The sequence below is a fragment of the Bos grunniens genome, chromosome 12 (assembly GCF_055505025.1).
Source record: "Bos grunniens cultivar Pamir isolate PY7600 chromosome 12, Bosgru_T2T1.0, whole genome shotgun sequence".
Classification (NCBI taxonomy): Eukaryota; Metazoa; Chordata; class Mammalia; order Artiodactyla; family Bovidae; genus Bos; species Bos grunniens.
Genome location: NC_141176.1, coordinates 61,016,578 through 61,032,771, shown reverse-complemented (window position 1 = coordinate 61,032,771; position 16,194 = coordinate 61,016,578). Strand labels below are relative to the sequence as shown.

Here is a 16,194-nt window from a genome sequence, read left to right as displayed (position 1 = left end):
CCTCTCTAGACACTTCCAAAGTTGCCCCACATCCACCACTTATATCCAGTAATCATTGATAACCAATTTCTATTTAATGCTAGATTCCCTAAGTATTGTTTATAGTAATGTTATAAAACCTTTTCCCTAGATTTTTTTATCAATGTTATTTTCAAGAAATTGTCAATAAAAAACACATTTAAGTGTAAAACTAGTTAATTAAATGATTTATGTATTAGTTCAGCTAGTAGGTTTCATTATGCTTAGAACTTCCTGGTGGGATGTTGGATTCTTCTAGAATATAATTTCCGATTTCATGGTGCCCTTGATTGCCATGGATGTGTATGCTTACAATCTGACAAGTAACTATTTTTTCTTATAATTCCTTTGCATGTGTCTCGAGTAGATTTGTATTTGAAAACAGGCAATTTCTAATACTTTTCCATAGAAATTGTGATATGCATAACAGTAATTTAAATGTCACCATTCATTTATGTTCTATAAATACACTTGAAAACAAGATTGAAATTTCTTAGATCCAATTTGTAAACCATTATGATGGTGGAAGCCCCCTGTTGTAGCTGTAGGTGCTATGAACCCTCTTGTGCAAACCAATATGTATCTTCACTGAGTTCCACTGTGTGGTGGCTAATTTGTTCATTTCTGTAAGCATGTGAGCAATGGTGAAGTCTGTGATCCATGAAATTCTGTTAGCTCAGTTGGGGCCTATGGGTTTTCCTAATTCAACACTTAACAGTCTTGTAAATCTTATTGAAGTTTTAATGTAATTCTCAATTCATCATCAGTCCAATGGCTCAGTTTGTAGCTTTTCATTACTAATTAACTATGCCTCACTTTCATTAGCTGGCAAACTGACCTTCAGTAAAACAGCTAATATCAATGCCTGCTTGTGTCCTGTGGATACTTCTGCCTCCTACCTGTGTCACACATCTACCAAGAGCGAGTCAGGAGCAGGAACCCAGCAAGTGCCTCTAGCTCTCACATCCTCCCACCCCCCTACCCCATCCTGCTCTGCTTGATAGCCTATTTGATAGGTTGCTCTATTTCATAGCCTCTGTTTGATGACAGGATTCATCTGTGTGGTAATCTTCTCTGAGATTTTAAATAAAGAGAACAAGCTCTTATTATGTGATTTTCTCCCAAATAAATCTATAAATTTTCTCCAATGGATTTTGCACAAGAGGGCACAGCAAGGATACATAGATGTCACTGGTTGCTTTCTGTAACTGTTCAGCTTATCTCTTCCTTTTCATGCCTACCCCCTTCAGAAAATGACTTCCCCTTCCTATCCTAAAACTATTCTTCATCTTTCTTTTTCTAAGAGTTAACATTTACTCTCCTACTTTTACTATGACCAAAACGGTGAAGAAATTATAAGAAAAATTAAAGATATGGGAAAAGAAAAAATCAGGAAAACTTAGCCTTTTTTTTAATATAAATTTATTTTACTTGGAGGTTAATTACTTTACAATATTGTATTGGTTTTGCCATACATCAACATGAATCCGCTATAAATATTATTTCCACTATACAGGACTCCTTTATGGAAAAAGTACTTTCTGAGAATACAAGTGATAACAAAGGCATGTGGCATAGAGTCTGGTAAAAAACAAACACTTAAAAATCAGATGAAATAACAGCAATGTATAAAAAATAAGATAAACATATAGCTATACACTGTATTGTTTCATATTTTTAAAAATTTTAAATCCTATTTTATTGTTTTATTTTATGTTTAAATATTTGTTTCACAAATCAGCTTGTATTTATTCTTTGATTATGTATATTCTATTTTTAAAAATAAACTTGCTGTTGTTTCAATCTAGATAAATAATATCTCACAACAGTGTTTAGCAATGGAGAGAGAAATAATCCTAAAAGGGCAAATGTTGTAACTCAAAAGTTAATTACAAGTCACTCAAGCTAAGTAATTCTAATTAATAATAATAATATGACAAAAAATACACTTCCTTTGCAGGCTAATATTAAGACACAAACAAAACACGTTATTCTCTTTTCTGATGCAAGTTTTATTCCATGTCAATAAAATAACTGCTTTATAATCTGTGGGGCTATTTATCAAGAAGAGCACAAGATATACTTGAAGCATACCTCTTCTTTTTTAATGATCTGATAGTAGATCATACTAGTCAACTTTAAGCTTCACACTGGATCTTTCATGCATTGCATTAAAATTGATATTTTGACAACATAAAAGCTTATCTGCATTTTATAGTCACTTAATAATAATATGAGAACCTGACCAGGCCAAGATTTTGCCTTCTTCATGGAGATAAATGTCTTAATAAACCTCCCTTTCATCTTCATCTAAGTTTTACATGTGTGCCTGGTACTTCATTTGAATGCAGAGAACAGTAAAAACTAGTCTATTGATATAATGTCTGAATTTTAAATCTCTAAACCAGGCTAGTTGCTGTAACTAGTAATAAGTAATGCTCTTAAAACAATATATTTTAAAATGAGAATTTAATTAAAGAACTAAAGGAAAACTGAGTTAAATACAGATTTTCTTAAATTATTACATAATGCTAATTATGCATTATTAATAAGCTATGACAACCAACTAAAATCCATAATTAGATTTAGGGGTTGGAGTAATGTAGACATATTAATTGCTTTATATTTAACCACATAGCAAAATAAAAATTATTTTAAGTGGTTTTAAAGGTAGCAGCATAAGCACAGAATATTATAAAAAATTCTTTCTCTACTATCCCAAATTGGTTAAAATATTAGACTATATGAGTAATATGTACCAAATTTTGCTAAAAAGCAATACAGTTTTTCCTCGATGAGGCAGTCCAAATAACTGCCAGTTTGTAGTCATTTGTCAGCAAACACACACACACACACACACACACACACACACACATCCTGTCTAAAAGTAAAATGAGAAGACTGGTAATAAGTGTTTCATGAGACAGTAACCTATGTTGTAAAGTCCTGGATATCAGTGAATCCTCAGCTCCTAGGAATCCTTAGCACACTTACATGATCACTAAATATTTGTTGAACTTACAAATGGATAAGAAGCTGCTCTGTGTGGTAGTTTTGATAATTTACTGATGGGAGAGATAGTAAATTATTTTTAATTACATATGTACATGATTAATTTATCCTAATAAGTAATAACACACACTGTCTGTAATATTTAGCATTAAGATAATTAGATCTTCCCTGGTGGCTCAATGGTAAAGTGTCTGCCTACAATTTGGGAGACCTGGCTTCGACCCCTGGGTTGGGAAGATCCCCCGGAGAAGGAACTGGCAACCCACTCCAGTACTCTTGCCTGTAAAATTCTATGGACGGAGAGCCTGGTAGGCAACAGTCCATGGGGTCACAAAGAGTCGGACACGACTGAGCAACTTCACTTCACAAGTTTATTATAGGCCAGTTTATATAATTTTTAAAGTATCTTAGTTGGAGAAGGCAATGGCACTCCACTCCAGTATTCTTGCCTGGAGAATCCCATGGATGGAGGAGCCTGGTAGGCTGCAGACCATGGGGTCGTGAAGAGTCGGACACAACTGAGAGACTTCACTTTCACTTTTCCCTTTCATGCATTGGAGAAGGAAATGGCAACCCACTCCAGTGTTCTTGCCTGGAGAATCCCAGGGATGGGGGAACCTGGTGGGCCGCCATCTATGGGGTCGCACAGAGTCGGACACGACTGAAGCGACTTAGCAGCAGCAGCAGCAGCAGTTTGTCTTTAATAGTTCAAAAGCTTCAAAAAAGGATTGTCATCACCTACAGAAAGTTTCAGAAGATCATTTTATTATATAGTGATTTTCAGAAATACTGATTGTGTGCAGATACAATAATCCCATTACACAATTATGTAATGATGGAAGAATTGTTTCATTAATGTGAGCAGGCTTAATGAATTAATTATTAAAACATTTACCGGTATAATTTCTTAATGATAATTTTTTTTCTATTTTTCACTCAAGTAATATGGAGCAAGTTTCTGACTCATGTTTCAAAATTCTAGTCTCATTAGACTATAAAAAGTGTATAGGCAGAGCCTCATTCATTTCACAGCACTATTTGTATCTTCTTTTTAATTTTTTGCTGTGATCAATATTAAATGTGAAATACCTTCTTACTCTCTCCTTTCCATAAAACATGGTTATTAATGCCTGGCTTACTATTGCTATATATTACCCAGCTAGGAGTAAAGAAAATTTATTCAATGTTGCTTTAATATTAACTGACAAATTACATATGCTTTAAACCAGTAGTGTTGTTTAATAAACTGTGTTTTTTTTTTTAATTTCATTAACAATTTAGGTTACTATCAGATGCTGTTATTTAGTCTTTTTTTACACTGGAATTGTGAATAAGTGTTTATTTTAATGGTCAACTGACTTTTAACTGTCAGTTTTAGCAGCTATAACATGTACTCAAATTTCTTCTTATACCTGAAGTATCTGTTTCCCTAGTTAGGTGCTGCCCTCTAAAGATGATCTCATATCATTTCCAAGTGGAAATTACTCTTTAAAAATTTCATTATCTTTCTATTCATAACAGGTCATTTTCTGCTTTGAATATAATCATAAGTTTTCAAAAATTTCTATAAATAAAAATCAGTATTTATTTTTCAATGTTTTTCTAATAAAATAGTTTAGCTACTACCATAATACTTAATATAAAATATTAAAAAATTATCTTTTTTGAGAAATGATTACAATACATTGAATCAGTAGTATGATTTATCAGAATACATAAATAATGTTAGAAAATACATAAATACATGTTAAAAGAAGACAAATATTCATGAGAATGAGACAAAGTGCAAATACTTTTGGCATGACAGTGAATATATGGTATTATATAATTTCATTGTTCAAAACATCTTGTTCAACGGTTTTAATTGGGGGATGTATTACTAAGTGAAAGCCACATGAGCTAACTTCACAAAACAAGATTTTCTTTAGGGATACTGCAAATTAATTAAGGGAAAGCATTGTATTTTCTGCTTTTAAAAATGCTAACTTACAGAACAATATCTAAAATATATAATATCATGCTGTTCACAACAGTTATAAGCTGCTCTCTTTGAAGTGCTAAGTTTAAAAAATGTAGATACAGAGAAAAGAGAATCGAAGGAGTAGGGGAGGGTGATATGAACAAAGGAGAGCAACTGTAGAGATGTATAGAAATTAAATTTTTGGTGGCAAGCATGCTGTAGGGTATATATAAGTAGACATATAAAGTACAACATGAAATTTACATTATGTTATATGAACAAATGCTAGTCAATAAAAAATAAATCTAAATTTTAAATATGAAAGAAAAACAAAATTTTGGATTTAATTTTATTAGACATTTCCTGGTAAAGTTTTAACTGTAATAGTTTCAAGAAAATGAATTGGTTGACTTTTCAACTTATGAATAAATATTATCAAAAATCTTATAATATTATAACTTATTTTGAGAAATTTTAATTACTTAGTAAATATTATCCACAAAACATACAACACATTTTAAATTTGGAGGCCCAGGGAAATAGTACCATAAATATGTCTATGATATCATAGGAAAAAAAGCATTTTAAAATTAATTAGAAAGCAAACTAAATTTTAAGATAATGAATATGAATTTCCATATTGGAATGTACGTTATTTGCCTAAAAATTATAAATAACATTGTTTTTCACGAATTCAAACAAATTATTAGTTCTACTAACTGATATGTAGGGTATTTTAGTTAAATTTATCATAGATAATATGGTTTCAAGCATTTAGAACACATATACTATATTAAAAGAACAGTAAACTAAGTGAAAAGAGTCCACATACTCAGTTTCCTTAGAATTAGACTTTTTTGCTAGAATCAAATCTAATATTATTAATCTTATCTGTATAAGTAAACCTAGAAAAAGTATATTTGTAACTTGGTTAAATAAGGAGAAACAATTTTGAAATATTATATCCAAATTCATGTTAAATTCCTTAAACTTAATTTTATCATACCTCATGTGTGTATGTGTGTCTGCAACTGTATTTTTCACAAACATAAAACATGATAGCATAAGCAATTTCATGAACTTGTTCTTTATGACGATATTTAAGGACAGAAATGAAAAAAAAAAAAAAACCTGTAATCTGTGACCAAACAAAATGTGAAGAAAAGTAATTTAAAAATGTATTATAAAATGTTATTTTCATTTAAATATCATCAAGTAACTTAATAAAGTCCCTTTCTCTCTCTTTGTGTCTCTCACTTCTCTATAATATATACCAGATACTACCATTGGAAAACTAAAACATCTCCATAAAAGTGTAGCATTATGATCATTTTATATCAAATGTAATTGAGAAAATTGTTTTGCAATCTATTAGTCAAAAATCTTCCAATAGGTGGTTTGAAAAATACAGTGTATATCAGTCAGTTCAGTTGCTCAGTCATGTCCATCTCTATGAATCGCAGCACGCCAGGCATCCCTGTCCATCACCAATTCCCGGAGTTCACTGAGACTCACGTGCATCGAGTCAGTGATGCCATCCAGCCATCTCATCCTCTGTCCTCCCCTTCTCCTCCTGCCCCCAATCCCTCCTAGCATCAGAGTCTTTTCCAATGAGTCAACTCTTCGCATGAGGTGGCCAAAGTATTGGAGTTTTAGCTTTAGCATCAGTCCTTCCAGTGAACACCCAGGACTGATCTCCTTTAGAATAGACTGGTTGGATCTCCTTGCAGTCCAAGGGACTCTCAAGAGTCTTCTCCAACACCACAGTTCAAAAGCATCAATTCTTCGGCGCTCAGCCTTCTTCACAATCCAACTCTCACATCCATACATGATCACTGGAAAAACCATAGCTTTGACTAGATGGACCTTTGTTGGCAAAGTAATGTCTCTGCTTTTGAATATGCTATCTAGGTTGTACATAACTTTCCTTCCAAGGAGTGAGTGTCTCCTAATTTCATGGCTGCAGTCACCATCTGCATGATTTTGGAGCCCCCAAAACATAAAATCTGACACTTTTCCCACTGTTACCCCATCTACTTCTCATGAACTGATGGGACCAGATGCCATGATCTTCGTTTTCTGAATGTTGAGCTTTAAGCCAACCTTTTCCCTCTCCTCTTTCACTTTCATCAAGAGGCTCTTTAGCTCCTCTTAACTTTCTGCCAAAAGAGTGGTGTCACCTGCATATCTGAGGTTATTGTGATTTCTCCTGGCAATCTTGATTCCAGCTTGTGTTTCTTCCAGTTCAGCGTTTCTCATGATGTAGTCTGCATATAAGTTAAATAAGCAGGGTGATAATATACAGCCTAGAAATACTCCTTCTCCTATTTGGAACCAGTCTGTTGTTCCATGTCCAGTTCTAACTGTTGCTTCCTGACCTGCATATGGGTTTCTCAAGAGGCAGGTCAGGCGGTCTGGTATTCCCATCTCTTTCAGAATTTTCCAGTTTATTGTGATCCACACAGTGAAAGGCTTTGGCATAGTCAGTAAAGCAGAAATAGATGTTTTTCTGGAACTCTCTTGCTCTTTTGATGATCCAGTGGATGTTGGCAATTTGATCTCTGGTTCCTCTGCCTTTCCTAAAACCAGCTTGAACATCTGGAAGTTCACAGTTCACGTATTGCTGAAACCTGGCTTGGAGAATTTTGAACATTACTTTACTAGAGTGTGAGATGAGTACAAGTGTGCAGTAGTTTGAGCATTCTTTGAAATTGCCTTTCTTTGGGATTGGAATGAACACTGACCTTTTCCAGTCCTGTGGCCACTGCTGAGTTTTCCAAATTTGCTGCCATATTGAGTGCAGCACTTTCACAGCATCATCTTTCAGGATTTGAAATAACTCAACTGGAATTCCATCACCTCCACTAGCTTTGTTTGTAGTGATTCTTTCTAAGGCCCACTCGATTCACATTCCTCGATATCTGGCTCTAGGTGAGTGATCACACCATCATGATTATCTGGGTCGTGAAGCTTTTTACAGTTCTTTTGTGTATTCTTGTCACCTCTTCTCAATATCTTCTGCTTCTGTTAGGTGTATACCATTTCTGTCTTTTATCGAGCCCATCTTTGCATGAAATATTCCCTTGGTATCTCTAATTTTCTTGAAGAGATCTCTAGTCTTTCCCATTCTGTTGTTTCCCTCTATTTCTTTGCATTGATTGCTGAGGAAGGCTTTCTTATCTCTCCTTGCTATTCTTTAGAACTCTGCATTCAGATTCTTATATCTTTCCTTTTCTCCTTTGCTGTTCACTTCTCTTCTTGTCACAGCTATTTGTAAGGCTTCCCCAGACAGTCATTTTGCTTTTTTGCATTTCTTGTCCACGGGGATGGTCTTGATCCCTGTCTCCTATACAATGTCATGAACCTCCGTCCACAGATCATCAGGCACTCTATCAGATCTAGTCCCTTAAATCTATTTCTCACTTCCTCTGTATAATCATAAGGGATTTGATTTAGGTCATACCTGAATGATCTACTGGTGTTCCTTACTTTCTTCAATTTAAGTCTGAATTTGGCAATAAGGAGTTCATTTTCTGAGCCACAGTCAGCTCCTGGTCTTGTTTTTGCTGACTGTATATAGCTTCTCCATCTTTGGCTGCAAAGAATATAATCAATCTGATTTTTGTGTTGACCATCTGGTGATGTCCATGTGTAGAGTCTTCTTGTGTTGTTGGAAGAGGGTGTTTGCTATAACCAGTGTTTTCTCTTGGCATAACTCTATTAGCTTTGCCCTGCTTCATTCCATATTTCAAGGCCAAATTTGCCTGTTACTCCAGGTGTTTCTTGACTTCCTACTTTTGCATTCCAGTCCCCTATAATGAAAAGGACATCCATTTATATATATGTTCTAATGTATTGAGCAAATAACATATGAAGCATACATTATTCATTTACCTAACAATAAGTTAGCTAAATATTGTCACCTCTATTTGTTAAGTGCCAGAATTGATACATAAATCTCTAAGTGACTTATTCACATTTATTATCAGTAAACTGAAAGAACTCCATTTTAAAAAATCTACTTACTTTAAGTTCTCCCTGGAGGAAGCAAAAAGTGTTTCTCTCTTGTGTTAAAAATATTTTAAAATATATATTTTTTCCTACATGTTATATAAAACCAGCCATTCAAAAATTAATTTGAGAATGAGTTGGTGCTCTAAGTGTACTGCATATGTGTCTGAATGAGATAGCCCAGTTCTTCTCCTGTTTGAAATTCCTAGCCAAGAAATGTTTTATTAGAAAAGTAAAGTATAAGGTTATTCTTCCCACTCTATGAAGAAGAGTAAATGGCTACTGTACGAAAGCATTAGGGATGAGATTACTTTAGAATCCAGAAAAGAACCTCAGACACCTTGTAATAGATTGGTTCTAAACCTAAGTAGGCAGGAAGCTAAAAACAAACTCAAGATTGATTTAGTTGTAGAACTAGCTGCAAGATAAAAACGAGAAAATAATACTAATTTTTCTAAAGCTTGGCAAAAGGTTATAAGTGTCTTGTACATTACTGAATACTAATCAATTTCACCTGTTTATGAAAAGAGTTTAAAAAACAAGATCATAATAAAATTATTTGGACAGCTGAAATCATTTTATATATACATAATATTTCCTTATGCATTGCCTCAAATTTTAAATTTCTATGAATGCACCATGCTTAGTAACATAATTTGATATTATATATGCTAGTTATAATGCACAATGGCTAGCCTTTCAGCAGGAACTAAACACAGCCCTGCAGTAAAAATACAAGAGGAGCATTATTTTACAATAAAAAAAGGAATAATGCACTATTATTTTAAGGACATTTACTCTGCATGCATTTCTTGAACCATTTCCTTCAAATGACAAATAATTATAATGAGTCTGCAATGTGTCAAGTAGAAAACAGTGACTAAAAAGAGATAAAATATTTTATTCAAAGAGTTCATATTCTAATAAAGAGACAAAGACATCAAAATAAATATATAAAACTGTATTATGTTAGATGACACTATGAAATATATATATTTTAAAATAACAAAGCAAATGGTGATAGCCAGTTTTAGGCTGATTTCAACTTTAAATATGATTAGGGAATGCCTTACTGAGAAGATGAAATTTAAAAAAAAGACTCTGATAAAATAATTGTAAACACATATCTGATAAAGACTCTGACACAATAATAAGATAAACAACACCTAATGAGAAATAAAAAAAAATGGGAAAAAGATATGATTGGACATTTCACTAATGAAGGTATAAAAACTTTTAATGAGGACATGAAAAGATACTTAACATTTCAAATCAAAACTCAATGTTTCACTACAAGAATGGCTATAATAAATAAAAGCAAATGACAGTGAGGATATAAAGAAACGGGAATACGAATCCATTGCTGGTAGGAAAGTAAAATGGTTCAGTCGCTTTGCAAAATGTTGTTTCCTAGAGAATCAAACCCTCTTACACTGTGGTGGGAATGCAAACTAGTATAGCCACTATGGAGAATAGTGTGGAGATTCCTTAAAAAACTAGAAATATAACTGCCATTATGACCCAGCAATCCAACTGCTGGGCATACACACCAAGGAAACCAGAATGGAAAGAGACATGTGTACCTCAATGTTCATCACAGCATTGTTTACAATAGCTAGGACATAGAAGCAACCTAGATGTCCATTGGCAGACAAATGGATAAGAAAGCTGTGGTACATATACACAATGGAATATTATTAAGCTATTAAGAATAATGCATTTGAATCAGATCTGATCAGATGGATGAAACTGGAGCCTATTATACAGAGTGAAGTAAGTCAGAAAGAAAAACACCCATACAGTATATTAACACATATATATGGAATTTAGAAAGATGGTAACAATGACCCTATATACGAGATAGCGAAAGAGACACAGATATGAGGAACAGACTTTTAGACTCTGTGGGAGAAAGTGAGGGTAGGATGATTTGAAAGCACTGAAACATGCATATTATCATATGTAAAATAGATCGCCAGTCCAGGTTTGATGCATGACAGGGTGCTCAGGGCTGGTGCACTGGGATGACCCTAAGGGATGGAATGGAGAGTGAGGTGGGAGGGGGGTTCAGGATGCGGAAAACATGTACACCCATGGATGAATCATGTCAATGTATGGCAAAACCCACTACAATAATGTAAAGTAATTAGCCTCCAATTAAAATAAATAATTAAAAAAAAAAAAAACTACACCCAACCATGGAAAATATCACTCATCCTCAGATGGACACTGCTATAAGCACTCTGAGGCTTGAGATAGCAAGATGAGGAGGCCCAATGCCCCCTACCATTCCAGTTCAGCAGGAAGTGGACAGAGAGAACTTGATGCCCCTATTCCCAAAGAATTGGGCCTCCCATATCATTACACTTCATGCAAAGATGGGCTCAATAAAGGTCAGAAATGGTATGGACCTAACAGAAGCATACAATATTAAGAACAGGTGGCAAGAATACACAGAACTATACAAAAAAACATCTTTTCAACCCATATAATCACGATGGTGAGATCACTCACCTGGAGTCAGACATCCTGGAATGTGAATTCAAGTGGGCCTTAGGAAGCATCACTACGAACAAAGCTAGTGGAGGTGATGGAATTCCAGTTGAGCTATTTCAAATCCTAAAAGATGATTCTGTGAAAGTGCGGCACTCAATATGTCAGCAAATTTGGAAAACTCAGCAGTGGCCACAGGAATGGAAAGGGGCAGTGTTCATTCCCATCCCAAAGAAAGGCAATGCCAAAGAATGCTCAAACTACTGCATACTTTCACTCATCTCACACACTACTAAAGTAATGCTCAAATTCTCCAAGCAAGGCTTCAGCAATACATGGGCCATGAACTTCCAGGTGTTCAAGCTGGTTTTAGAAAAGGCAGAGGAACCAGAGGTCAAATTGGCAACATCTGCTGGATCACTGCAAAAGCAAGAGAGTTCCAGAAAAACATCTATTTCTGCTTTATTGACTATGCCAAAGCCTCTGACTGTGTGGATCACAATAAACTGTGGAAAATTCTGAAAGAGATGGGAATACCAGACCACCTAACCTGCCTCCTGAGAAATCTGTATGCAGGTCAAGAAGCAACAGTTGGAAATAAACAAGGAACAACAGACTAGTTGTTGGAGTATGTCAACAACCACCAACAAAGGCTGTCAAGGCTGCATATTGTCACCCTGCTTATTTAACTTATATGCAGGGTACATCATGAAGAATGCTGGGCTAGAAGAAGCACAGGCTGGAATCAAGATTGCCAGGAGAAATATCAATAACCCCAGATATGCAGATGACACCAACCTTATGGCAGAAAGTGAAGAACTATAGAGCCTCTTGATGAAAGTGAAAAGGGGAGTTAAAAAGTCAGCTTAAAGTCAACATTCAGAAAACTAAGATCATGGCATCTGATCCCATAACTTCATGGCAAATAGATGGGGAAACAGTATAAGTTGTTGCTGACTTTATTTTTGCGGGCTCCAAAATCACTGCAGATCATGATTGCAGCCGTGAAATTAAAAGATGCTTACTCCTTGGGAGGAAAGTTATGACCAACCTAAACAGCATATTAAAAAGCAGAGACATTACTTTGTCAACAAAGGTCATCTAGTCAAGGCTATGGTTTTTCCTGTGGTCATGTATGGATGTGAGAGTTGGACTATAAAGAAAGCTGAGTGCCAAAGAATTGATACTTTTGAACTGTAGTGTTGGAAAAGACTCTTCAGAGTCCCTTGGACTGCAAGGAAATCCAACCAGTCCATCCTAAAGGAGATCAGTCCTGGGTGTTCATTGGAAGGACTGATTTTGAAGCTGAAACTCCAATACTTTGGCCACCTGATATGAAGAGCTGACTCATTTGAAAAGATCCTGATACTGCGAAAGACTGAGGGCAGGAGAAGGGGATGACAGAGGATGAGATGGTTGGATGGCATCACCAACTCAATGGACATGAGTTTGGGTGTTGGTGATGGACACGGAGGCCTAGTATGCTGCAGCACACGGGGTCACAGAGAGTCAGACTTGACTGAGCAACTGAACTGAATTGAACTGATATCCTGAGGGGGAAATGTTAGGTAGTTACAATAGGAAAAAGCAGTCCAAAATAGTGGCAGCTGAAGGAGAAAGAAAGGAAAATCCCACAAAAATGGAACAGGGAAAAAAAAAAGAACACAAACAAACAAACAACAACAAAAAAAACCTACCAAATATTCCAGAAATTACAAACTTAGGAGGCACTAAAGCACTAGTTCACACAAAGTTTAGTGTAGGGATGTTCTTAAAAGCATTGTTCCTAGCAGTCAAAAAGTGGAAACAACCTAAATTTCCATCAAACGCAAAGAGAGAGAGAGAACTGTGCCGAAGCTAAAGGTCCAGTATTTTGGTCATCTGATATGAACAGTGCACTCATTGGAAAAGTCCCTGGTGCTAAGAAAGATAAGAGGGCAGAAGGAGAAGTGGGCATCAGAGGATGAGATGGCTGGATGGCATCACAGATGCAATGGACATGAACTCAGGCGAACTCGGGAGATGGTGAAGGACAGGGTGGCCTGGCGTGCTGCAGTCCATGGGGTCGCAAAGAGCAGGACATGACTAGGTGACAACAACAATCATTCTATTTCCACAAAATGGAATATTATTTAGTAATAGAAAGGAATGAGCTACTGGTATACTGTATATTTATTGAATATCCTAAAATAAATTTCAACTTAAGTCAATAGATAGGTATCTGATATGTATGATATATCAGGATATGGCAGGATTGAGCCCCAAGGCATCCAGTATTAACTGGTTTGGGAAATTGGAAGTAACTAACAACATAGCCTGACAGGGGAAGTTGATGAGAGAGCAAGAAAATTAGAAAGCAGAAGGTTCTAGAAACCAGTAAAGAAGAATGACTGAAATGTCTAAGAAGACATGTGTAAGAATGTCTAAGGCATCTCTAAGACATACTCTAAGAATGTGTAAGAAGAACGAATGAAAGACTATGGCAAATGTTATTGATGTTAATTGAAGTAGAGGCTGAGAAATGAACTTCACATTTAGCAACACTGGTGGTATTGCAAGAGAGGTTTCTTAACAGTGGTAGCAGCAAAAGGTACTGGTAACACATTGAGAGAGAATGGGTACAAACAAATTGGAGGCAGGTAATATACAGTACATCTAAGAGGAATTTTTTTGTTTGCTTTTAAGAGGAGAATAAAAATAGAGTAATAGATGGAGAGGGTAAGTACAGTTAAGAAAGTTGTATTTAATATGGCAGAGAATAGCATATCTATTGATGGGCATGATCAAGCAGAGAGGAAGCCAAGGCAAGAGAAGTGCTGTTTTCATGCTCTGAAATAAGAGTAGGAACAGACATACTCCACATGTGAAAGTGTTAGTTTTTTCATGAGTTTGAGTATCTCAAGTAGAATGACCAAACTGAGAGTGTGATCAATGCAGGTATGTGGGAAAAGGCGCTGGTTTGCAGTGAGGTTCTGGTGGGTGTTCACTTCTAATTATTACTCTTTCTGGATAATGTCAGTTAAAGGTGCTAGAGATTGGTTTTACAACAAAGTAAATATATATAACATTTCTGAACTTTACAGTGAAAATTGGGTAAGATAGCAAATTTTATGATATTTTAACCCTAATTAAAAAGTCAGTATTATCACCCAACTGTGAGAATGTGAAAGTGAAAGTCACTCTGTCGTTTCCAACCCTTTCAACCCCATGGACTATGGAGTCCATAGAATTCTGCAGGCCAGCATACTGGAGAGGGTAGCCTTTCCCTTCTCCATGGGATCTTCCCAACCCAGGGATCAAACCCAAGTTTCCACATTACCAGCTGAGCCACAAGGGAAGCCCTAGAATCCTGGAGAGGGTAGCCTTTCCCTTCTCCATGGGATCTTCCCAACCCAGGGATCAAACCTAAGTTTCCACATTGCAGGCAGATTCTTTACCAGCTGAGCCACAAGGGAAGCCTAGAATCCTGCAGTGGTAGCCTATCCCTTCTCCAGGGGGATCTTCCTGACCCAGGAATTGAACCACGGTCTCTTGCATTGCACGCGGATTCTTTACCAACTGAGCTATGAGGGAAGCAACAGTGAGAATAGAGGAAAGTTATCAGAACTTTAAAGAGAGAGGAGGTTTGAAAGAAAATCACTGAAGAGAGTGAACAATGAACAGATAAGGAAAGAAAAATTTGATTGCTACTCACCATAAGAACTCTACTAATACAAATATATAATGAGATCAGTCAGCCTGTGTTTTCTCCATCTCTACTCAACTACACAGGAAAATGTGCTATGGTGAGGCACTATAATGAAGAGCTAATTAGCTAGACTTGTGATAATGCAAAATAAGTATAATATGGGATAGAATGATATATGGAGGCTGGAGATGTATACAAATGGTAATTATAAATCACTGCAAAAATTTAAACTGGGATATTAGGAGAGTGGATATATCCAAGTGGTGAGGTAAAAGTGGTAGACTCTGCAGTAAACTCGTCCTGGTAGGGTATGAGAACTCTCAAGGTCACTGAGGGAATGAAATATACATGTAAGAGGTTACAGGTGAAGAATAAGATACATAAAGTTGAAACAGTTGAGGTGACATCATTATTTGTAAGGACACAGTTTCAGGAGTGCAAGCTAGAGTGGTGGACCACTGGTTGGAGGAGGAGAAGGATCAAATGACGTGACCACAAGCCAGAACCAGGTAACTGGAAGCTCCCCGCCACCCTCCTACCCAAGCCCATCATTGGAATGTTCATTCTGCTTGCCTTTCCCATTTCCAAAATCTGCCCTAAGGAAAGAAGCTTGAAACAGAAATGTGGTATTGAAGCTACTAGAGTAGTTACATGAATAAACTCAGTTAAACTATATAAACTTTTAAGATTCTAAGGGGTGAGTAGAGAATCTGCTTGTCTCATAGCTATCCAGGACAACCCTCTTAAGTAAGGTCTATCTACCAACCTGGAGCGATTTGCCTTATTCTTTAGCCTCTCCTTCCCCTTCTCTTATTGGGGAGCTTGGTTTCAGGTTATACTCAGAAGCTCAGAGTTGTTGCAAAGCAACTACACCATTAATGAGAGGTAAAGAAACTGAGAGGCCAGGCTGTTGCAAGGGTCAATCAGTAGATGCTAAAATCACCAGCAATTATAAAATGAGTTGTAATGAAAACAATGGCAATGAGAAGGAAATAAAGTTTTTAGGCAGAGG

At 36.0% G+C, this 16,194-nt stretch overlaps 1 protein-coding gene across 5 annotated transcripts in view; it reads right to left on the bottom strand.

The window, feature by feature from the left end:
* Window positions 1-3,387: 3,387 nt before the first annotated feature.
* The window catches only part of LOC147361817 (uncharacterized), a 108,957-nt gene continuing 96,150 nt past the window's right edge, over window positions 3,388-16,194 (bottom strand). For 3 of the 5 annotated variants that reach the window (XR_015137675.1, XM_086328614.1, XM_086328613.1), the window contains one exon: window positions 3,388-3,768. The gene's annotated coding sequence lies outside the window, so the exon portion shown is untranslated. Of the gene's footprint in view, window positions 3,769-8,147; window positions 8,803-16,194 lie in introns of those variants that run through there. The other 2 variants (XM_086328616.1, XR_015137676.1) reach the window with 2 other exon arrangements.